Raw genomic sequence first — 23,931 nt, forward strand, 5'->3', positions numbered from 1 at the left:
GCTGGGGACACCAGAAATGGGCTACACACATTGTACCCATGTCGGGATTCGAACCCGTGTCTTCGTCTTGACGAGCGAACACTTTAACCACTAGGCTACCCGACCGCCCCCTCACCCAAACGACTATTCCCTGTTCTGACGAAGTTTGTCATGTGATATAGAAACTGATTCTGTCTGTACATTACTATCTAGAACGAAAGTCACAAAATATTCAGATTTCTTTGTGAAACTTTGTATGCATGTCAGGCATGTGTTGAACTGATGCCTTTTGTTACATAGGAGTTTTGCATTTCCAAGGCAACAAGCTGGACTTAGATTTAGATGAGGGTAGGGCTTGTTTCTGTAATATACAGAGGATATACCAAGTGTCGAGTGAAAAATCATGTTTCTCTTATCTCCCTACCTAACTCACAGGGATGGTTCAGCGTCCCTTGTACTTTGCGACTAAAAAGGTACTTTCGTGTTTGCAAAATCTTAAAAAATATAAACAAAGTATCCAAAAATATTTAGGGTCATGATCTTTATCATACATTTAGATAAGATTTTATACAAAATCATTTTAACAAAACATATTCTTGAAAACTGGAAGACCTCTGTTGGAAGCAAAAGAATACATGCTGCTCAAGTAACAAAAATGGCGCTTTGCAAAATGAACAGTCTCGATTGATGAGTTAAATGAGAGAAGAAGGAAACAATTTCAAAAGAATAACAAAAGACAAGATGTGATATTAACTCCTTATACAACCGTCTATCATTATTTTGCCTTGTCAATGTGGAACTAATGTGAAAAGAACGTCAACAGTTTGTGTATGGGCTAGCTGATTTTGCATAACTAGTTTGCATGCTGATTGCTTGTATAACAAGCGTTCTAATTTCAATTCATGATGAATCTGACTACAAGTGCCTAGAAAAAAGCCTTGAAAAGGCCATGAATATGAGGACAAATCTCTACCAACCCTCCAGTGTAATTTGGCGCCCATGTATCATTCCTGGTCATGATGTTACACTGTAGTGACGAAGATGTCATGTTATTATGATGACATGACAATGTAACAGTTATGTTATTAAATATGTGAAGGAGTGAAAGTACTTCGCATTTAAAGAAGAGTTGTTTTGAGATTGTATATACTTTCTTTGTTTTTGCTATTTAATGCAATTACTGACATTTCTGATATGTACTACTCAAAACAAGTTTAGGGTCACAATATTTATTGATGATATTTTGTTATGATACAGAAAAAGAAATATTTTAAATTCATTGTAATACAGTTTGGTAAGTTAGGAGTACCAGAAGCATGCAAATCAATTTAGGGGTCAAACAGAACTGTGCTACACACGTTCAACATGTCAATACCGGGTGACAGCACCTCGTGCTTGTGAACAGTTGATGCTCCGTTGAGGCATGCTGTTGATCAGATGTTGAAAGAACGGTTGTGGAATAGCCTGTCACTCTACCTGAAGGAAGTGGGCCAATTCTGGAAGGGTATCAGGTTGCCTATGATTGTCTGTCACTCGTCTCCCCAACTCATCCCATGCATGCTCAATCGGTGCCAAATCAGGCAAGTATGCAGGCCAATCCATTCGTTGAATGCCTTTTGGGTTGAGAAAATTATTTAGCCTGGCCTGATGGGGTCTAGCATTGTCATTTTGAAGCATAGAACCAGCTCCAATTTGGCGAAGAGTGGGAACAATAAAAGGGTGTAAAATCTTGTTTCTGTATCTGATACCAGTCAAATTTCCTTGGACGACATATAGGGAAGACCTGTGGTGCATAGAAACTCACCCCAAACCATCACAGGACTGCCACCAAAACGATGACGCTGTCTGACGTTGACGTCAGCAAACCTCTCTCCAGGCCGTCGGTAGACGTGAACTCTGCCATCGTTGAATTGTAAAGCAAACCTGGATTCTTCCATGAAGAGAACCCACCCTCAGTGACGACGTGCCCAGGCTCTGTGACTTGTGCACCAGACTCTGCATGCTAACCCATGATGTTGGAGAAGGGGTTGTCTAACTGCTTGCTGCCGAGATCGAATATTGTTGGCTCGCAAACGATTCCATATGGTCTGGTCCAATACCTGAATACAAGTTGCATGTCGCAGTTGATCTCTCAGGTGTCTAGCTGTGACGGTGCGTTGGGGTAATGCCATGTGGAGGATATACTGGTCATCGCACTGTGATGTTGATCTTGGCCTACCAGAGTGAGGACGATTCTCTGAATGAAATGGCTTAGAATTGCTGTCATAGTATACCAAACCTTTTGGCTCCAACTAATTCTTTTGGCCACATTCCTCTGTGAATACTGTAAACAGCTTTATTTCTGTGCCGTTAAAATATTGCGAATACCACACCAAAGACAATACTGCGACGAGATATTTTTGCGAGTTGCCGTGTTGAGATGACCCCTCGATTACCAAACAAGAGACAGCCTCTCTCCGAAGCTAGTTGATCTGAGTTGGCCGGAAAGTTGACCAGTGTCACGAAACCGATTCACGCAAGATGGCTTGTTTCCTGTGTGGACAAAATTGCAAAGGACACTGACGCAATCAAGCGAGGTTGGAAGAAGGCAGGATTACTGTGAGGTAACAGTGACACTAATTGGCCTTTTTACACTGTCATTTGTGATGTATTGTGTGACCATTCTGCATTCATTTGTGTTTTTAACTTATAGAGTAACTTGTGGTTCTGGTTGATTATTTCAACATTTGATGATGTGTTGCAATGAATAAAGTATGTATGTATTATTTATACTTATTTTTGCGTTTTTAATTTTTGCGATTGAGTCTCGTTCGCAAAACTCGCAATAATAAAACGGTCGCAAAAAATTCCCTGTTTACAGTAACCATCCTGCAACTACATAATGGCTCTTCCTCTATCAGCATTGCTTAGTTGACGTCTGACCATGATGAAATTTCAAGTGAGAACAACACGATCATGGTAGCGATTTGTATGCCCCAAAAGTTCACAGATAACGCAGTTTGCAGGTGCATTGACAAAACAAAAGCATGCTGACCGGGCAGCACTGTGTTCGGGCAATGCACACAGTTTCATTGACCCTTGTTTTTCAGTAAGGATAAGAAATTTATGGATGAACAACTTCTTTATTACAATTAAGAGCGACGTTTCGGTGTAGGTTCTAACACCGTTATCAAGCTAGTGATTTACAGAGTTACTTACTTACTTACGTTTGGAGATTTAACGTGCGCTTTCCGACTGGAGCGTATTTCGCACACGGGCCCCGTCGGGCCATTTAGCGTGGTTTTGAAGGGAAAATAAAGGTGTTGCAACCAGAGGGGGTTTTAGTGGTTGCTTATATACGTTTTGGAGATTTTGAAATTTGGAATGCATGCCTAGGGGTGTGGTAGTGTACTAAGGGAGTGTGCTGGTGTGTGTTTGTTTGTTTATGTGGTGTGGTTGAGTGTTTTTAGATGCGGATCATTAGATTGGTTTTAGTTAAGTATACGCCTAGTGCTTTAAATTTTTCTATATTGTTATGTGGATTTAGGATTGATTCTAGGGTTATGGCTTTATCTAGTTTTAGATTTGTTTGGAGTGTTGCTCGGTGGGTTTGGTAGTGCGTGCAGTGTAAGAGTGCATGTTCTATTGTTTCCAGGTGTGGGCAGTGTGGGCATTTTCCGGTTGCGTGTTTTTTGATTTTTAGGAGTTGACTGTTTAGTTTAGTGTGACCTGTTTGGAGTTTGGTGATTATTCTATCAATTTTCTTGGATGGATGGAGGATTTTAGGTTTGGTTAGAGGTTTTTTGAGGATTTTGATTATCTGTGTGTTTGTTTTTAGGTATGTCTTATGCCATTTTTGGGTGATTTTACGTTTGTTAATGCTTTTGATCTCTGCTTTAGATATTGGTAGATTAAGGCTTATTTCAGGAATTTTGAGGGATTTTTTGGCGGCTTGATCGGCGTTTTCGTTTCCATATATTCCTACGTGGGCTGGGATCCAGATAAATGCTATTTGTTTGCCTGCCTCTGTTAAGTTATTTGCGCTTTTGAGTATTTGGTTAATGAGTTTAGGGCGGTTTTTGGTGTTTTTATTTTGGAGGGCCTGTAGTCCACTTAGTGAGTCTGTGAGTATTAGGATTTTTTTATGTTTTTTAGCATGTTGGTTATGGAGGGCGGATGCTATGCCCATTAACTCTGCAGTGAAGATGGATTGGTTGTTTGGGAGTCGATAAGATTGAGTGTTCCTATTTGGTTGTGCTATGTGGACTCCGAAACCAGTGCGATTTGTGATCGGATCGGAAGATCCGTCTGTGTAGATGTGGCACCAATTTGGCCAGTTTTCGTGTATGTAAGCTAGTGTGGTGGATTTAGCTATGTTTGGATCGGTTTGTTTGTTTATTGAGTTTGCCAGAGATGTGTCTATTTTGGGGATTTTTAGTTTTGGGGTAAATATATTTGATGGTTTGCAGTTTTGTTGGAGGTTACCTATTTGGTTTTCGTTTAGGTAGTTGAAAATTCGTTGAGATATTGGAGTAAGTAAAGGGTGCTTCCTAGTTAGAGCCTGGTTACGAGGGCGGATATTTTCGTTTATGAGGTTTTGGATGAGAGGGTTTGATTGGGACGAGGCCCAGAAATTAAGGGTTAAGTGTTGCCTACGTAGGTTTAGTGGCATTTCTCCTGTTAAGGCCTGAAGTGAAGTGAGAGAGGTGCCATGTTGGGAACGTGTGACTATTTTAAGAGCTTGGTATTGGATTGAGTCTAGTTTTTTGGCTAGGTTATTGCTAAGCGTATCATAGATCGCACATCCGTAATCTAATTTAGACCTAATTAGTGATGTGTAGAGAGAGAGTAGAGTATCTTTGGAGGCCCCCCAGTTGGAGCCGGTGAGGCATCTTAGTGCGTTTAGGTCTTTGCTGCATTTAGTTGTTAAGTTTTTAACGTGGGCCTCCCATGTTAGGTGTTGATCGAAGATTAGCCCTAGGAATTTGGTTTGTTTTTGGAACTTAATTGGTTTATTGTTTAATTTAAGATTTATGGTGGTGTGTTTCATTTTTCGGTGTTTGAAGACTATTCCTGTAGTTTTTTCGGAGTTTAGGGAGAAGCCCCACTTGTCTGCCCATTGCTGTATTTTATTTAGGGATTTTTGGAGTAGATTTTGGGAAGTTGACATACTTTTTGTGCGGATCCAGAGGGCTCCGTCATCTGCGAATTTGGATGTTTTAATTTTAGGGGATAGGCCCCCGAAGAGGTCATTGATCATTATGTTAAAGAGTGTTGGGCTAAGAATGCTGCCCTGGGGAGTGCCGTTTTCTAGGGGACACTGGTCCGATAGAACCTGGTCTATACCCACTGTGATTTTTCGGTTATTTAGGAAGTCCTGGATGTAGTTAACGATTTGTCCTTTTAGTCCTATTTTTTTAAGTTTTTGAATTAGCCCGTTGTGCCAAACCATGTCGAATGCTTTTGAGAAGTCCAAGAAGATGCCTGTAGTATATTGTTTGTTGAGTTGTCCTGTTTTGATCTCCTGTTCTAACCGGGCGAGATTGTCTAGAGTTGAGCGGCCAGGAGTGAACCCGCTTTGGTCTGTATTTATGGTGTTGTTTAGAGTTAGGTAGTGTTGTAATCTATTTTTGGTCATAGATTCCATTACTTTACATAAGTTTGAGGTCAGAGATATTGGCCTGTAAGAGTTAGCTTGGTTTGTAGGTTTGTCGGGTTTAGGGATAGGGATAACTAGAGCCTGTTTCCAAGAGGTAGGTACCTGGCCGTTTAGGTAGATTAGATTATAGAGTTTGAGTAGTGACTGGAGTAGCTTGTGAGGGAGTTTTTTGATTATTTGGTAGGATGTTAGGTCTAGTCCTGGGGCTGTTCCCTTTTTCCTGTTTTGGAGTACATAGTTTAGTTCTTCTATTGTGAAGGGTTGGTTTATTTCTAGGTTATCGTTTAATTCTTTGGTAGGTTTGGATTCTGTTTTGAGTTTTGTTTGGAATTTATCACTGAAGTTTTTGTTACTGCTGATGGTCGAAAAGTGTTTAGCTAGGTTATTTGCTTTTTCGCTGGGGTTGGTTGAGTTATTTATATTAGGAGTTTTTTTGTGTCTTTTTAGGCCTCTAATGGCATGAATTTTGCGCCAGACCGTCCTGGCATCTGTGCGGTTATTTAATCCCTCGCAAAATTTTTTCCAGTCCCTGGTTTTGGCTATTTTGACTAGGTTTTGGACCTCATGGTTTAGTTTGTGGGCTATAGGTATGTAGTTTGGTCGTGTTTGGCTTTATTGAAGGCTTTTTTACGTTTTTGTCTGGTTTGTTCTATTTCCTCGTTCCACCAGGGTACTGAGGGTTTGCCTGATTTGTTTGCTTTTCTAAAGGGTATTGAATTTTTAGCTGAGGTGATTATGTATTCTGTTAGGTTTTTGCAGAAGGTTTCTGGGTCATTATGTTCTATCTCGTTTAGATTGGCTTGTTTGCAGATATTTTGGAATTTATCCCAGTTAGCCTGGTTATAGTTAAATTTGGGTTCTGAGTTTTCGGGTTTGTCGGGGACGTTGGTATTTCCTATGGTTATGTTTATTGGGAAGTGGTCACTTCCTAGTGGGGCGTCGTGAACTTCCCATTGAGTGCTTTGGGCTAAGTCTGAGGTGCATATACTTAGGTCGATAGCCGACATGTCTCTATTGCTTTTATCATATCTGGTTGGTTGGTTATTGTTAAGTAATACGAAATCGTTGGCCTCTATCCATTCAGAGATTATTTTACCGTGATTATCTATTTTTTCCTCCGTGCCCCAGGAGGGGTGGTGGGCATTAAAGTCTCCTAGGAAAATTGTTGACTTTTTGCCTATTTGTTGAAGTATGTTTAGATCCTCTGCTTGGATTTTTTGTTGATGCCGGTGGTAGATATTTATGATGTTTATTTTGTTGTTGTTTAGGGTGATTTGAATACCGTTGGTTTCTAGGTTTGGGGTGTTTATTTTGATCTCTTCATAGTTTAAGTCTTCTCTAATTAGTATGGCTAAGCCTCCTGATGCTCTAGTTGTTTTGGTTTTAGGACGATCTGTTCTGACTATGTTATAGTTGGCTATGTTAAATTTTGATTTATTTGAGAATTTAGTTTCTTGGATGCATGCTACATGCGGTCCTTTGTTTAGTTTAAATTTTGCTTTTAGTTCGTGGCTGTGCGAGTTAAGCCCGCCAGCATTCCACTGAAAAATATTTAGTCCTGCCATTATTTGGGTTTTTAGTGTTTGGAGATTGGTTGTTTTATGGGATTATTTTATATATCTGAGATAATTAGTTGGTAACCTGTATTGAAGTCTTTATAGTTTTGGGTGGTGAGTTTGAGTTTGAATGCTACTTTATGCAGGGCTTTAGTGCTAGCATCTGGATTTATTTGTTTTAGCATGTAAGCTAGAAGGAGAGTAACACTATTTAGCGTGTTTTTGGGGAGAGTTTGGGGTTTACGTTGTAGTTTTTTGGTTCTTTTAGGTGCTGAGCGTGTTATTTCGTTTACGTCATCATCGGTTTCTACTTCGTAATAGTCTGAGTTATCGTTGTTTAGTTCCTCACTCTCCATGGGGGTTGGTAGCGTCTCTGGTTGTGTTTGCGTGTGCGTGCTGGGCGTGTCTGTGTCTTGGCTGCTGATTGGATTTTCGGGTTTTGCCTGCTCGGGTGTGGTTGTTGTTGCCCTGGTGGCTGTAGGCTGAGTGGTGGAAGGCTGGGTGATGGCAGGTATAAAGCTGTTTGTTTTGCGTGCAGGTGTGGATGTTGTGAGAGGGTTGGGGGTGGTGAAGGTTTGGGGTGGTGTGGGTAGTGGGTGTGGGTGGTGATTGCTGGGTGTACTTCCTGGAGGATACCATCCCATGCGGAGTTTAGATGTCGGGGAATGTTTGGTTGCGGTGTGGGTATGAGTGGTTGTTTCGTGTGCTGTGTTAGTTTTCTTGTTTGGTGTTTGGCCGTATCTATATTAATGTGTCTGTTGGCCTGCTGTGTGAGAGTGTGCCTGTGTAGGCATTTGTTAGAGAGTGAGGAGTGGTTTGTTGTTTTACAGTGTATGCAGCATGGTGCGCAAATCCCTGGGCATTCTGTTTGGGCACATTTCCTGCATTTGTTTTTTTTAAAATTACATCCGTTTGCTGTATGGTTGTATTGAAGGCAGTTAGAGCATTGTTTTACCTGTTTGATATAAGGTTTTACTTCTAGTTTTGTTGATGCGCCGAAAGAGATGAATTTTGGGGCTTCAGGATATTTAGCAGTTTTTTGAAAGTTGACGATAACGATAGGGGTGTTTGAGGTCTTTCCATTCCTATTTGAAGTTATCCTCCTAGTGCTAGTGATTTTGGGTTGAGGGGAGGTGTCTGTGTCATCGTTTGCTTCGTTAGCGTACATTATTAAGTCGCCTTCTGTTTCTCTAGGGTTAACCCTAATTACACCTCTGGTGTAGAGCTGCCAGTTTGGAGTTTGATGTGTGACTGTAAATTGGAAGATTTGCGTTATCTTTTTGGCTGCGTTTAGGGATTGTAGGTCGGGGAAGATTATCTGGAATCCTTTATTTACTTCTTTGATTTTATCGAAATTGATTTTTTGTTTTTTGAACCAAATGCCTACTTTATTAGCTGTGAGAACTTTATTTAGGGTGTTTATGGGGCCGGCGGCGCAAAAGTACAGAGCGAAGGTGACTATGGATGCTGGGAAGGTGGGTGATGCGGGTGTAGTGTTGGAAGTGTCCAGCTTCCGTTTCTTAGGGTTCGTAATGGGTGCAGGCGATTCGGCAGGTTTGGGAGGTGAAGCTGCTGGAGTTTCTGTGCCGTAATCGTGAGGTATGAGGGTGTTGGGTGTCCGGTTGGAAGTGTTGTGTGCTTCGGCCGGTGTAGGGGTGTCGGGTTGGTGGATGTCTGCCTGGATGATAACACGTGCGTCGGACATGTTGTTGTAGATGAGGTTGGGTGGAAGTGAGTGAGATTTGGTGAGTTTAGAGGTGTTGAGTGTGGGTGTTTGGAGGAGGGTGCTTTGGCAGGTGAGAGGAGGTTTGGTGAGCTGTGTTTAGATGTATTAACGGATGGGTTTAGGAGTGTGTTTTTTTTTTATTAGGTTTTTGTTTGTTTGGCTAAGGGTTTTTAAAGTTTTTAATTGTTTGAGCTTGGCTTGGGTGTGAGTAGTTTTGAACTAGTGTGTGTGGGTGTGTTGTGATAGTTACCGAGGGTTTGCTCTTGGGCTGGCTAACAGTGGGTACTGTGCTGGCTTGGGAGGCTTGGCTGGGTGCGGGTGGCTTGGTGGCTGGAGTGCTTGGATGGCGGAGAGGTGTTTCTAGCTTGGAGTACAAACTGCGAAAGCGATTTACAGAGTGCAGTAAGCAAGTATATATACACGTAGGAGGTAATGTTTATACAGTAGGGTAGATATTGTTATACTGGAGTAGAGAAGCCTGTTGTGTACACACAAGGGCAGTGATGATAACCATCGGTGAAGTCAGTGCCATGAAACAAAGATCAGCCTCCCCTACTTCGGAACAGTTAGCCACAAAATCCAGAGACTCTTAAAGAAACAGGCCAACATTGATGTAGTCTTCAAAAGAAGTCATACTATTCAGAACACAATTAAAGCCACGGGGAAACCACCATCCAGCCACAGCCAGAACCATCAGGAGCAGTGTACCACATTCCGTGCATTACTTACTTACTTAGGCGACACTTTTTTTATTTCTTGGTTTACGGATTTCAAACTCATTTCAAAAGTGAGGCAGGCCAATTAAAAAAAAAAAAAAAAAAAAGCCTCTCACATTTTTTTTACCTGAATTTTGTACTAAAAAGTTAGGTAGGTATGAAAAAAAATATCCTGGCATAATAAAAGTAAAATAACTCAATTTTTCAAGAACATTTTATTATATCCCTTGCACTCAGCTTGTGCAGGGATGACAACATAACAATATTCATGTCATGGGTGGAAATGCATGAAAGACGCTGCTATTTTGGCAGCAAATGCATGGGCAACGTTTAACTCTTTCAACATCAGCCAACCAGAAGATTACTGCTGTGACACCAAGTTCCCAGAGACTGTTGTGTGATAAATGAAACCAACATTTATCAATGAATTATCTGCTGATTTGAAAGGTCTAATTAATCCTATTGTTTATAAATATGAAAGTTATGTGTATTTCATTATTTAAATAATTCATGAACAACTAAATAAAGTTCGTTTTAAATAAATAATAATGTAAGCTAAAACATTCATAACGTCCAAATTTAGCGCAAATCTAACGATTTTTTCGGCAAATATAAGAATTCATAAAATCCACTTACCTATTTCTTTTTAATTTTCATTTGTTTACGTTGAACATTATTTTAAAAAGAATTACAAATAATATCTGTCATCACCCATTTCCCGATGATAGTGGCTGTCCGCTCACTAACATGAGGAAGTACCTCGGTTTTCAAAGCTTCGTATGAATAACACACGTCCTGCCATGTCAGTATACATTAAAAAAACTTATATTGTTTCACCGACGAAATCTGCTACAAGGTTCGTGATTAGTCAAATTTAAGCATGTGACCTAAGGCAGCTAATCAAATTACAGCAAAGATAATTTTCAGACTTTGGCGAAAGGTTTGGGTTAAATCATGTTATTCTGAACGTTTTAGCATGAAATCACGATCTATATTAAAAATATGGAACTTTATGGATGCATAGAGCTAGGTTACGAGCTGTGACAAAGATTTCTTATGCATATATTTTGGCATTAAGACATCGTGTCCGAGCCGACAAATCCAGGCGACGAAGGCCGAGATGTCATTTGACTTACGATATGCGATCGCACGAAAAGTTGGAAATAATAACTAAGATGTCAGTTTGGCAACTTTTATAGATACATTTTTGATGATTTTATTACTTTGTAAATAAAGACGTTTCAGCCCGTGAGGACCCGTTGTCGAAGTGTGTCCGAGAATTTTATTTTCAATAACATTGCGGGAAATAGTGTCAAGTGAATATATTTTTAATCTATAGATAAAAAAATGATAAAATCAAATGGAATAGGTATTTCAGACATTGTGAAATGTGATAGATTTAATAAATGAATGATATGACAAGTAGGTTAATATAATTATAAACTATTTTGACGTGGCTTGGACGGTTTACCGTGCGGTGTGACTTGTGGCTTTGAACGGCCAACAGTGTTGAAATAGTTAAACTGGTCACCACTGCGCTTTGCGTTGACAAGCTTTGATGGTATAAAGAAGGATCCCAGCAAGAAATATCAGAGTGACTTCCCTTTGCTTTACGCTCGACGAGGAAAAGAAATCTTTTTTTGTTTGAACTTTTTGTCGAAAAGATCGGCGGTAATAAAAAAAAGGGTAATTTTCATTTTTATTTTTTTTTAACATTTGGACTTTGAAAGAGCGGCGCATCCGTAAACCAACAAATAAAAAAAATGTCGCCTTACTTTGGAGATTAAACGTGCGCTTTCCGACTGATGCATATTTCGCACACGGGCCCGGCCAGGCCATTTAATGTGTTTCCGAAAGGGGCGAAAGTGGTGTGTGCAACCCAAGAGGGGGCTTTAGGGTTGCTTATATAGAATTTTGGAATTTTGAGATTTGGAATAGATGCCGATGGGGTTGGGGAGGAGAACTAAGGGAGCTGGGTATGGTGGATGTTTGTTTGTTTATCTGATTTTGATTTGGTAGATTGTAGTGTTTTTAGATGCGTTTTATTAGTTCCGTTTTGATTAAGAATACGCCTAAGGCCTTGAAGTTTTCTAGTTTGTTTTGTGGGTTTAGTATTGCTTCTAGAGTGAGAGCCTTGTTTAGATTGAGGGTGGTTTGTAATGCGGTTCGATGTGTTAAGTAGTGTGTGCAGTGGATGAGTGCGTGTTCTGGGGTTTCTAGTTGTTTGCAGTGTGGGCAGTTACCTGTAGTATGTTTTTTAAATTTTTTTAGGTGGTTATTTAGGTTGGTGTGTCCCGTTTGGAGTTTAGTGATTACTCTGTCGATTTTTTTGGATGGATGGAGAATTTTTGGTTTGGTTAGTGGTTTGCTGAGTACATTTTTGATTTGGCTATTTGAGTTTAGATAAAGGTTATGCCATTTTTTTGTGATTGTTTGCTTGTTTACGCTTTTAATTTCTGATTTTGAGATTGGTAAGTTTAAGCTTATTTCTAGGATTTTGAGGGATAGTTTAGCTGCTTTATCAGCGTTTTCATTACCGTATATTCCTACGTGGGCGGGTATCCACAAGAAGGTTATTTGTTTGCCTGCCTTAGTTAGGTCGTTGGAGCTTTTAAGTATTTGATTTATTAATTCAGGTCGGTTTTTGGTATTTTTGTTTTGGAGGGCTTGCAGTCCACTTAGGGAGTCGGTAAGTATTAGGATTTTTTTATGTTTTTTGGATTCTTGATTCTTCATTCCGTGCTTACTTACTTACTTATATTGGAGATTTAACGTGCGCTTTCCGACTGCAAGCGTATGTCGCACACGGTCCCGGCCAGGCCATTTAATGTGTTTCCAAAAAGGGGAAAAGTGAGTTTGTGCAACCCAGGAGGGGGCTTTAGGGGTTACTTATATAGTAATTTTGAAATTTTGAGATTTGGAAAGAATGCCAAGAGTGGGTGGGGGACGAACTAAGGGAGCTGTGTGTGGTTATCAAATAAGGTAGTTTTGGTTTTAATATTTTATTTGGGGTTTAAATGCGACTAATTAGTCCTGTTTTTATTAGGTATATGCCTAAGGCTTTGAATTTTTCTAATTTATTTTGTGGATTTAGGATTGATTCTAGTGTAAGTCCGGTTTTAAGATTTAGGGTGGTCTGTAGTGTTGTTCGGTGTGTTTGGTAGTGTGTGCAGTGAATGAGTACGTGTTCTGGTGTTTCTTGTTGTTTGCAATGTGGGCAGTTTCCTGTTGTGTGTAGTTTAGCTATTTTACAGTGATTATTTAGTTTGGTGTGGCCTGTTTGTAGTTTGGTAATTATTCTGTCGATTTTTTTGGATGGGTGTAGTATTTTGGGTTTATTTAGGGTTTTTTTGAGTACTTTCCTGATTTGGCTATTTGAGTTTTGGTATATATTTTGCCATTTTTTGTTAATTTTTTGTTTAGTGACACTTTTGATTTCTGATTTTGAGCTGGGTAAGTTTAAGCTTATTTCTGGGAGTTTGGGGCGGTTTTTAGTGTTTTTATTTTTGAGGGCTTGTAGTCCACTGAGGGAGTCGGTTAGGATGAGGATTTTTTGGTGTTTTTTAGATTGCTGATTGTGTAGTGCTGAGGCCATGCCCATTAGTTCGGCCGTGAATATGGATTGGTTATTTGGGAGTCGGTAAGATTGTGTGTCTTTGGTTGGTTGTGCGATGTGGACTCCGAAACCTGTGTGTTTTGAGATCGGATCTGAGGATCCGTCTGTGTATATATGACACCAATTTGGCCAATTTTCATGTATGTATGCTAGTGTGGTGGTTTTAGCGATGTTAGGATCGGTCTGTTTATTTAGTGTATCTGCTAGTGTTGTGTCTGTTTTTGGTATTCTAAGTTTTGGAGTGAAGATATTGGATGATTTATTGTTTTGTTTAAGATTATTTATTTTGTGTTCGTTTAGGTAATTGGTTATTCTTTGGGAAATTGGAGTAAGTAGTGGATGTTTCCGGGCTAGGGCTTGGTTTCTAGGGCTAATATTTTGTTTTATTAAGTTTTCGATTAGTGGGTTTGATTGGGACGCGGCCCAGAAGTTTAGGGTAAGTTGTTCCCTACGTAGTTTAAGTGGCATTTCTCCTGTTAAGGCCTGGAGTGAGGTGGAAGAGGTGCCATGTTGAGTTCGTGTGATTAGTTTTAGGGCCTGATACTGGATTGAGTCTAGTTTTTTAATGAGAGAGTTGTTTAAGGTGTCGTAAATGGCACTGCCATAGTCTAGTTTGGACCTAATTAGTGATATATAGAGTGAGAGGAGGGTGTTTTTAGAGGCCCCCCAGTTGGAGCCGGTTAGGCATCTTAACGTGTTTAGGTCTTTGCTGCATCTGGTTACAAGGTTTTTAATGTGAGCATCCCAGGTGAGATGTTCATCGAAGATTAATCCTAAGAATTTGGTTTGTTTTTGGAATTTGATTGGTTTGTTGTTTAGTTGGAGGTTTAGGGTGGCGGGTTGCATATTTTTGTGTTTAAATACTATTCCTGTGGTTTTTTCTTAGTTTAGGGAGAAGCCCCATTTGTCAGCCCATTTTTGTATTTTATTTAGAGATTTTTGTAGTAAGTTTTGGGCCATTTTAATGCTTTTAGTGCGGATCCAGAGGGCTCCATCATCCGCGAATTTTGATGTGTTTACTTTGGGGGATAGTCCCTCGAATAGATCGTTAATCATAATATTGAAGAGTGTTGGGCTTAGGATGCTGCTCTGGGGAGTGCCATTTTCTAGGGGACATTGGTCCGATAGCGTTTGGTCTATGCCCACGGTGATTTTGCGGTTTGTTAGGAAACTTTGGATGTAGTTAATTATTTGACCTTTAAGTCCTATTTTTTGTAGTTTTTGTATTAGCCCGTTTTGCCAAACCATGTCGAATGCTTTGGAGAAGTCTAGAAAGATGCCTGTAGTATATTGTTTGTTAAGTTGGCCTGTTTTAATGTCCTGCTCTAGTCGGGCGAGGTTATCTAAGGTTGAGCGTCCAGGAGTGAAACCACTTTGGTCGGATTTATTATGTTGTTTTGTTCTAAGTAGTGTTGTAACCTGTTTTTGGCCATTGATTCCATTACTTTGCATAAGTTAGAAGTTAGGGAGATTGGTCTGTATGAATTAGCCTGGTCAGCTGGTTTATTGGGTTTGGGGATTGGTATGACCAGGGCTTGTTTCCAAGGTGATGGGACCTGTCCGTTTAGATATATGAGGTTATAGAGTTTCAGAAGAGTTTGGAGTAGTTTGGGTGGTAGTTGTTTAATTATCTGGTATGAAGTAAGGTCTAAGCCTGGGGCTGTGCCCTTTTTCCTATTTTGTAGGACGTGGAGTAGTTCTTCCATTGTGAAATGGAGATTAATTTCTAGGTTATTATCTTTTGGCTCTTTGGTAAATTTGGTTTCTGCTTTTAGTTGTTCCTGGAATTTTTGGTTGAAGTTGCTATTGCTACTGACGGCCGAGAAGTGATTTGCTAGGTTATTAGCTTTTTCAGTGGGGTTTGTTGAATTGTTTACGTTGGGAGTTTTTTTATGACGTTTAATGCCCCTAATGGCATGGATTTTGCGCCAAACTGTTCTGGCGTCTGTATGATGGTATGATTTCTTCGCAAAATTTTTTCCAGTCTCTTGTTTTAGCTGTTTTAACTAAGCTTTGTACTTTGTGATTTAGTTCATGTGCTATCTTTAGGTGTTTGAAGTCACGTTTGGCTTTATTGAATGCGGATTTGTGTTTACGCCTAGTTTGTTCTATCTCCTCGTTCCACCAAGGAACCGAGGGTTTGCCTATGCTGGTTGTTTTGAAAGGAATGGAGTTTTTAGCTGCGTTTATTATATAGTCAGTGAGGTTTTTACAGTAGATTTCGGGGTCGTTACTTTCTAGGTCAGCTAGGTTAGCCTGGTTGCAAATGTCCTGAAATTTGTCCCAGTCGGCTTTGCTGTAGTGGAATTTAGGTTCCTGGTTTGGGGCTGGTGATGGGATGTTTACGTCTCCTATAGTTATATTTATGGGGAAGTGGTCACTACCTAGTGGTACCCCGTGTACTTCCCATTGAATACTTTGGGCTAAATCTGAGGTGCATATGGTTAAGTCGTTAGCCGACATTTTGTGGTGTATTTTGTCGTATCTAGTAGGTTGGTTGTTATGTAGTAGTATTAGGTCATTTTGTTCTATCCATTCTGAGATGAGTTTTCCGTGTTTATCTATTTTATCTTCTATACCCCAGGTAGGGTGGTGGGCATTAAAGTCTCCTAGGAAGATTGTAGATTTATTGCCTATTTGGAGGAGGGTGTTTAAATCCTCAGGTTTGACCTGTTTTTCTACCCAGTGGTATATATTTATGATATTAATTTTTTGGTTGTTATTTGTTATTTGGATACCGTTTGCTTCTAGGTTCGGTGTGTTTATTTTTAGTTCTTTGTAGCTTAAATCTTCCCTGACGTATATGATTAGGCCGCCTCCGGCTCTACCTTGGTTTGTTTTGGCTCGGTCAGTTCTTATTGAGTTATAGTTTGGTAGGGTGAATTTAGATCTGGTAGAGAATTTAGTTTCCTGTATACAGACTATGTGTGGACCTTTGTCTCGTTTGAATTTAGCTTTTAATTCCTGGCCGTGGGAGGCTAATCCGTTGGCGTTCCACTGAAATATATTTAGTCCTTCCATTTTGGGGGATGAGAGGTTATTAGTTTGTTTTGAGTTTTAGGTTTTGTTTAATTGGTAGCTTCCCTAAGTTGGGAGAGAAATAACTCAAAGGAGAGAGTTGTGAGTTTTAGTTTTTGTGCTACTGAGTGAAAAGCTTTAGTACTAGCATTTGGTGAGTTTTGCTTATGCATGTAGGCTAGGAGTAGCGTGAGGTTATTAAGAGTTTTAGTGCTGGTTAATTGAGGATTTTTGCGCCTGAAGTTTTTGTTGGTTTTAGGGGCTGAGAAAGTGATTTCATTTATTTCCTCAGTGGAAGAATACTCGTCTTCGTCGGTTAGGTTGGTTTTTATTGTTTGAGTTTTCATTGGGGAGGCCTGTGGAGGTGTTTGTGGTGTGGGGTGTTGAGTTTGTGCTTGCGTGTTGGGTGTAGCTGTGGTTTCCTCAGTGTTTGAGTTTTTTTGTTGTGGGGAAGTGTTGTTGCCTTGTGGGCTGTAGAGTGTCTGGCTGAGTGTCGTTGTGGTTTTGCTGTTTGCTTTGCATGCGGGTGTTGATGTTATGGGGGAGTTGGTAGGTGGCTGAGTGAGGTGATGTGTGGAAGTGGTGGGTGCGGTTTCTATGTGGTTGCCCCAGATTGAATCCGAGAGTTTGTGTGTGGTGTTTGAGTGTGGTGTGGGGAGGAGAGGTTTGGATGTAGGTGGTGCATATTTTCTTGTTTGGATTTTGGCCGAATCTATGTTTATGTGTTTGTTGGCCTGTTGTGTTAGGGCATGTCTGTGCGGACACTGGTTTGAGAGTGATGTATGTTTTATGCATTTGCAATGGATGCACCAGGGAGAACATGTACCTGGGCAATCGGTTTGGGCGCATTTTTTACATTTAGTTTTTTTGAATGTACATTGGGTGGCCGTGTGGTTATATCTAAGGCAGTTAGAACATTGTTTGACCTGTTTGATGTATGGTTTAACTTCTAGTTTAGTGTGGGCACCGAAAGAGATGTGATTAGGGGCTTCAGGAAATTTAGCAGTTTTTTTTAAGTTTACAATAACGATTGATGTAGGGACCGTTTTGCCGTTTCTGTTTGTTGTTATCCTGCGGGTGCTTGTTATTTGGGGTTGAGGGTATTGATTTGTGTTTGCTTCTTGGGTGTAGAGTTCTAGGTCTTCGGCTGTTTCTCTAGGGTTTACTCTTATTACCCCTCGGGTGAATTGCTGCCAATTTGGAATTTGTTTTGTTACGGTTACGTGAAAAATTTGTACTATTTTTTTAGCTGCATTGAATGAATCTTGATTTGGGAATATTATTTGGTAACCTTTATTTGCTTTTTTGATGTTGCTGTAATGGATTTTTTCGCGTTTAAACCATAAACCTATCCTGTCTGCTGAGAGTTGTTTAGTTAGGATTGATGCTGAGCCTGCGCCGAAGAAGTATAGTGCGAAGGTGGTGATGAAGGAAGCCGGGGTGGGTGTGGGAGAAGGTGGTGGAGTGGATGAGTCGAGCTTACGTTTTTTGGGGTTTGTGTATTGTGGAGGCGAGTTGGCTGGTTTGGTGGGGGTGGTACGTTGCATGTCTGAGCCATACTCGTCCGGAACAATGTTTTCGACTGTCCTCCCGGAGGTGTTGTGCCCTTCCGCGGGTGTGGGTAAGTCAGGATCTGGGGTGTCTGCGTGTGAGATGATGCGTGTGTCTGTCATGTTTTGGGGTGTTTGGTTTGGGTGAGTTGAGATGTGTGGTGCCTGAACCCCACTAGAGATTTATTTTTTTGCTGGAAGGCTGGGGTTGGTGAGACAAGTGGAAAGCTGGGATTAGGAAATATTTAGTCGAAGGAGTGGAGTGATAGGTGAGTGGTGGGCGTGGGTGGTGAGTAGGAAAAAGCGTGCGTTGTGTTTAGGAGAAGGGGGGATTAGGTGTTTTTTGTTTTTAGGAGTTGGGTCAAAGGGTACGTTTGAGTGGTGGGCATGGGTAGTGAATAGAAATGAGAGCGTGCTGTGTTAAGGAGATGGGGGAGGGTAAGGTGTTGGTTTGAGACTAAAGGGTGTGTTTGAGTGTTGTTGTTTTTTTTTTAAGGATTTAGGGGTTTTGTGATTAATTTGGTGAGAGTGATAAGAGTATGTGAGTAAGGATGAAAGGATAACGTGATGATAATTACCGATGGTGAAGTTTCCTTGGCTGGCTATCAGGCAATGCTCTGTGCTGGCTTGGGAAGTGTTGCTCGCTTGGGGTACAAACTGCAACTGATTGTCTGGCCAAGACTCGATTTTTTTACAGACCGCTGCTGTATTATAGCTGGAATATTTCTGGTTTCGGCGTTAAACAACAAACAAACAAACGATGAGAGTGATTTTAAGAGTGTGTGAATAAGGCTGAAAGGATAACGTGATAATTACCGATGTTGGAGTTCTCCTGGGCTGGCTATCAGGCAATGCTCTGTGCTGGCTTGGGAGGTGTTGCTCGCTTGGAGTACAAACTGCGCATTCCGTGCAATTGTGGACAAGCTTATATAGGAGAAACATCTAGGCCCCTCAAAACCCGAATTAAAGAACATCAAAGCTCAGACTCCAAAGATGACTCTAAATCAGCTCTATCAGACCACATTCGTGACAACCCAAGCCACAGCATCCAGTGGGAGAGAGTCACAACCCTCGCCACCAACGTCAAAGACTTCAAGATCAGGAAACTACAAGAAGCCATCAACATCAAAAGACTTCAGCCCTCAATCAACCGTGACCAAGGCTATTACATACCCCTGGCGTACCACCAACTCATCAAAGACCCCAATCAGCCATAATCCCGTTGTTTACATTACTGGCTTCATCCTTTGTTTCATGGCACTGACTTCACCCATGGTTATCATCACTGCCCTTGTGTGTACACAACAGGCTTCGCTACTCCAGTATATCTACCCTACTGTATAAACATTGCCTCCTACGTGTAAATATACTTGCTTACTGCACTCTGTAAATCACTAGCTTGATAACGGTGTTAGAACCTACACCGAAACGTCGCTCTTAATTGCAATAAAGAAGTTGTTCATCCATAAATTTCTTATCCTTACTTAGTACTCCAACTTCTAAATGCCTATCAAAGAAGTTACCTTGTTTTTCAGCTTGAATTGGTGATTTGTCAAAAGATTCTCAGTCGTTGTGGTTGCATAGTGCGTATGATTTGCACTCAATGCTAAGCTTTAGGACACATTATACCTATTTCAACCCAATTTGTGATTAGAAATATCTAATTCCCATGTTTTCTATGTCAAATTCACGATCGTGCAGGATTATATGTTTGACAATTTACTTGTAGTGAGTAGTGTATGTTATTCAAACTATGATAACTGTGTTTGTGTTTGATTATTTTGGACATTTGGGTTCTGTATGGCACTTTAATAGCATCAATCAGAGAGAGACAGCCAAACATTAGATGAACATTCATTAAAAATTTGTTTTGCTGTCAATCTATGCGCCAGTAATGTTTGACGAACACTCTTAGACCACTGATGACTGGGACACAAGATGGAGAGGCTTTTCGGTTGCGAGAGGTTTTATTTTCGAAAACCACAAGGTGAGTACAAAAGGCGGAACCAGAGAGTGAAGACAAGGGAGCTAACTCGGGGAGTCTTCGGTACCGCTAATAACCAGCCAACACTATTGGCGTAACTTCTTCTTTCCTTCTCCAGAAGGCCAGTAGCAGAAACTGAGTAAAGAAGTGGGCTTTATGCCTGGGGATTAAGATGGACATAATGGTGGTACCATACACTAACCGCTGTGTGAACGAAACTAACACAAAAATAGCCTATAATGTACAAGAAAACGTGGTAACATTATGGAAATAGTGACAAACAAAATGTATGAAGCATAGGGTAGACTGCCCTCAAGTCTATGGGATTATTCTGCCCGACACAATATGTGAGTACACGATGACTCACATGAGAAGAAACTCACAGATTATCAATATCAGTCAAGGACGTAGTCACGTAAACGGCTGGGTAGATGACGTGAGTGTGTAGGGTACCTCCGTGTCTGTAACTGACTAGTCACGGGTTCAGAGGTGTAGACGTGGCCGGGAATATCGCTGACTGTATCTTCTTGTTCTTTTTGGGTAGTAGGGGAACTGCAGGCTGGTGCAGGCATCTCATGAGTCTGATACTCAGGTAGAGGGTCATTCTCTGGAGGACTAGAAAGGATTAGAGGAATATGAGGGGGATCTGGTGGTTGATGGTAGCTTGCCATGGAATTGTCTCCTTCAGTGTCGTCATCGTCATTGGCCCCTGCATGAGTGTGTACTGACGTCAGCGGCATGAAATTAGGAACTTTGAAGCACTCAGACTGTTTCACTCTGTATGAAGCACCCCTCAACTGCTTCCCGGCAAACTTTTGAATGTTGCACCAAGAACCATCCGAGTGGACCACAAGGTAGCAGTCTCTAGCTCGAGTCTTGTTACGGTCTGTGTAAAGATAAACCAGATCACCAACCCGTACCTGGGCACTAGATGGTAGAACTTCATTTGGGGCTTTTGACTTCTGGCTCATTTTCAATGAGACATGCATTGGTGTATGGGGTCACTGTTTCTCGCAAGACAAGAATGAGTTGTCATGACCGCTTCAAGACATCTGCAGCAAACGTAGTAACTATTGATTCTGGGGGTCAGAGGTCGACTGTTCTATGATGGTATGGGTCATCTCCTTTAATGATGAGCATTGATGGCAACACTTTGTTGTTTGATCTATAGCTCCATCCATGTCGAGAGCATAGAAGAAACGATGCACTACCTGTTTAAGTTGGTGGGAGGAGGGATGGTCTAACTGGATATGTATAGATGTGAGTAAACCATCTTGGAGTTCACTTGTTGGTTCATTCTTGGTACAACCAACAATCCATCCTTAACTATGGTGACTGAATGGAGATACCTCTTGACATACTTGATGTTGGTGAGCTTCTTAGATGGCCAGGTACCCTGAAGCAGGTGAGCATGGGTCCTTCTCACATTTGACAGTCAGATTGTATGTTGTGCCACGCAGCTCTGCTGGTGAAGGGTAACTTAGCATCTCCGGCGATTATTTCTTGAACTGACATTGTACGGACAACCGAGCTGTCAGTTTTCCGGACAAAGGAGCAAATTTGACAAGTTGGCTCAGTACAATCAGGGGCGTTCCAACTTGAGAAGTCTGAAGGTACATTTGCTGATCCATCCAGGTGACGAATATTAGCCTGATATCGACTGACTGTGGAAAGGAAAGTTGATACGCGTGGGCTTGCTGAGAATTCACCCCTACACAATTTCTCAAATGCCTGAACACAAGGCTTGCTGTCAGTAAGAATGCATGTGTTGTGGTGAGATTGGAGGATGAAGGGGCTAAGGTGTTTCGTGGCCGCAGCAACAGAAAGCGCTTCGATTTAACAGGGAAGCCATGAGACCTGGTGTCCACAAAGTTTGGCACAAAAGAAACCTGCAAGTAGTTGCCTACTGTCGCGTGTGACGTAAAGTGTTGCTCCGACACCATGAGACTAGACAGCACCATCGGTCACGATCCATAACTGATCCTCAGGGAGTGGAAGCACAATAGTACGGTTGGAACTCAATCAGCCTGGGCCTTAGCAAAGGCTGTTGACAAGTCGTCTGACGATATGATTTTGTCTTTGCTTTGTGAACCTGCTGAGGCTTCATCCAATGGTGAAAGGAGGCCGGCACATCCATGGATGACACGGGCTAGTACTTTATAAGCTCCAATGAACGAACGAAGTCCCCGTGTTGTCTCTGGAGGAGCGCATGTTGAGAGCGTTGCTATTCGGTGGGGACTAGCGTGAATGGCGCCTCGTTTCATATCCAACCCAGAATTGTGACCGGAGACGGACAGGTAACAGTCTTAGCGGCTGACAGACAGAGACCATTCCGGTGTAGGGCCTGTAAGACGCGCTTCTGTGTATGCAAGAGCTTTTCATGGGTATTCCCACCACAGTACAAGTCATCAGCAAGTTTTCAATTACTCCCTCTTCAAGTAAGTCTCCTAGCACTCAGCACATGAGCTCTTCAAGAGCAGTTTCTGGCCCCGGCATGCCCATGGCTGACCTGGCATAGACTCTCACTCCTCTGAAGGGCGTCGCTACACCGCAGTACTTCATAGACTCACGTGAGTGTGGAATCTGGTAAAAGGCATTTGTGAGGTCTGTGCTTACAATGTGTCTTAATTGGGCTATTTGACGTAAAGTTGAGTCAACATCAGGCATCAGGGATGGTTGTGGCTTACTGTAACGCCCGATGTCTGCAAAGGCAGTGACCAACCGGAAACCTCCGCTTGATGGACTAGGAAGGATGGGTTCAGGTACTCTATGCAGATATTGGCATCCTCAGGTCTGACGAAGACACCCAAGTCTTCGAGTTTGTTGAACTTTGTCTGTAGGTCTAAAAGTCTGTCCCTGGAATATTGGGGTACATGTCCTTCGCGCTGCGGCAGTAGTACAGGTCCCATGTTCACAACTGCTTGGAATGGACCCGACTTCCTGTTATAACCCTGGAACCGCGGGTCCAGAACAGTGTTATACTCTTCAAGAAGCGACTTGAAACTGGCCGCTACTAATGGGGGAATAGTAGAATCAGGGTTCAACTTGACATCGCTAGAGTAGTTTGCACCCTGATGATGAACAGTTGAGGTTTTAAGATATGAAGTTGTAGGGTCATGGGCTGTTGCATTGTTGTCCGGTAGGATAGCAACTGGTCTGACTTGACAAAAGTGGTCATGTCGTCTCACGGTCTGTGGACTATCTGTCAAATTTGGGATGCGGATCCTGCCTGAGACACTTGCTAAGAGGCTAGGTGGAGGCCACATGTAGTCGTCTTTTGTAGTCACTTGTCTAGTGTCGATACGTGGCTCAACTGCCGTGGTTCCATCTTGAGAGTACATGTCGTCGAGAAGGCTTACCTCCAGATATTCGCCAGGCCATACTGTAGCAACATGGGGAGCTCGTATAAGGCTTGCGCGTGGCACTGTGTGACGAGTGATTGGTTCGTCGGTACAGCCATAAGTATATGTGGCATTGTCACCGACGTGCACTTGTCGTTGGTCGAGTGTACACATCATTGCACTCATGGAAGGGGGTTCCTGCAATGACATCAACATCGAGGTCCTTAACCACCAAGCCTTCGAACAAAAACTTTGTCATCGTGTGCAAATGTCATGCAGGTCTCTCCAACGACTTCTAGGGGTGAGGATCCATTGGCTTGATGGGCTGACTGTGATGACTTGCTAATCTTAGCCTCTAGACGTATTGTGGCTGACAGGGGAATCATATTGCCGGTGTTCCAGAGTCGAGGGTGAGGCGAACACCATGATGATGGTGGAAAGCATCTAGATACGGTGATTGACGGACCTGAATCCTTACTGTTAGACTTAGATAATGTGGAGGGGTTAATGGTGAAAGCATCCTCTGTCTCCTCATTGTCATTGTCGTTTATGTCCAAAATGTGGGATTTCTGTTGAGCCTTTGTCATGTCTTTCATGTCTGGTAGGTGTGGGCACACACTGAGAAAGTGACGTATTTCTGAACGTCCAGCTTGACTGCACAGAGGGCACATCTTGTTAAGGCGTTCTAGGGGAGGTTTTTGGAGGTCTGTTGGTGAATGGAGATCTTCGGTTGCCATCTGAGGACGCTGCAGCCCTCATAATCTTCACGTCATCCCCTGTACGTATCTCATCTAGGAGAGATGATAG

The 23,931-nt window shown here is 41.8% G+C and overlaps 1 protein-coding gene across 1 annotated transcript in view; it reads left to right on the forward strand.

Moving 5' to 3' along the window:
• LOC139451981 (protein mono-ADP-ribosyltransferase PARP14-like) overlaps positions 1 to 23,931 on the forward strand; it is a 150,909-nt gene that overhangs the window by 78,875 nt on the left and 48,103 nt on the right. The gene's annotated exons all lie outside the window — the stretch shown is intronic.

The sequence above is a fragment of the Haliotis cracherodii genome, unplaced genomic scaffold, assembly GCF_022045235.1.
Source record: "Haliotis cracherodii isolate W230 unplaced genomic scaffold, xgHalCrac1.p SCAF_9, whole genome shotgun sequence".
NCBI lineage: Eukaryota > Metazoa > Mollusca > Gastropoda > Lepetellida > Haliotidae > Haliotis > Haliotis cracherodii.